This window comes from Sabethes cyaneus, chromosome 1, assembly GCF_943734655.1.
Source record: "Sabethes cyaneus chromosome 1, idSabCyanKW18_F2, whole genome shotgun sequence".
Classification (NCBI taxonomy): domain Eukaryota; kingdom Metazoa; phylum Arthropoda; class Insecta; order Diptera; family Culicidae; genus Sabethes; species Sabethes cyaneus.
Window position 1 is genome coordinate 57,451,357 of NC_071353.1, and position 1,506 is coordinate 57,452,862.

Genomic DNA, 1,506 nt, shown 5'->3' on the forward strand with positions numbered 1-1,506 from the left:
TTCTTACGGTTGACACGCTGAACTATTTTGAATGTCCCTTCACCATCACGTACAATTGATGGCAGGGACCCATATCATTTTCAGCAATGGATTTGTTGAATGCCAAAACATTGCGCTGCAGCGGCGGAATTACTGTTCACGTTCATTACTGATTTGACCAAATTTTTCAATCTACTGCCCATAGTTGGCCCATTATTTTTCATATAGGCCGCATTCGTAAAAAAGACAATCATCTGAAGTTAAAGCTATTAGGGCAGATACAATTATTTCAACTTTGCTTGCATGATACTTCGGAAATATCTCCTGTTGAGCCAGCACACGCAGCCATAGTACAACTTGAATCTATACAATCCAATGAGTTTCCGAATGGCTTTGATCTGGATGAAGGTCAGGGCCATTGTTTATCTTTCTACCGACCGTAGGTGTCATAAGAACGAAAACCTCATTGTATCAGGCTGTTCTCAAGATTTGCAATGCAATAAACCAGTTTGAACGGCATCGATGCAAGTATTTAAATTTCAATAAAACGATAACTGAAGTCACGGTCTTTCATCTACCGGTTTGTTTAGGTTCTAAATAGACTAGCATACCTATTATCTCTCCATACCGTAGTTGCCTTTCGAATAAGTACGTCATCGACGGGTTCATACCATAGCCATTCGGGCAGTTAACCGATCGACGATCGCATAACGCCACCAACTTGCACGCGGCAATCGTGAACTCGGAACTCGGAAATAGTCAGCGCTTCACGTGCTCATGTTCGCCACGGTATGGCGTCTCTCTGTTGAAAACAACCGCAACGTGTATGGAGCCGCTTGGAGACAAGTTCCGTTGCTGGCGGGTGCTATTACTTGCCTGTTTTCCTCGCCTGGCTCGAGCGGTATGGAAGGATCGCGGATAAAATGAACAGTGTATCAACATTGCGATTGAATAATTTCGATATGCTGATGTAACACTGGCCGGGAACCAACGGTTCAATACTCGAATGCTCACTATAATGACGCATATGGTAAATAGAAGATTTATTAAATATAATTCATCGACTAAAATCAGTTGAATTTATCCATCGTAGTCCATCAGTTTCTTACCAAAATCTGCCCTAAACTCTTGCTGCCTTATAACCTTTCAGACCAGCACAATTTCTCATTGTTCGGAAGCGTGTGTCAGAGACCGCTAGACTGGTTGATATTGAAAGTAAAGTGGATCTCGTCGTGTGCCTTTTTCCCCAACTGCCCCAGCACACCCCACCGGACTTGCCATCGGGCTGAAAACGAAAACACAATCGTTGTGTTTTGCACTGGATGCCCGACGAGGAAGGAAGAGAATAAGCGGCGAACCTCACGATTTTAGTCATTTATGAGGTGCGCGAACGATCGGTTGGGTAAACGAGTGACTTCTTCGTGTTATTACAGTTTACGCATTGCGGTGCTGAAAATTAGTGTTACATTTGAAATTGTCTGAAGGGGTGTGGATTTTTATTTATTACCGGATACCGGAAGGATCAAA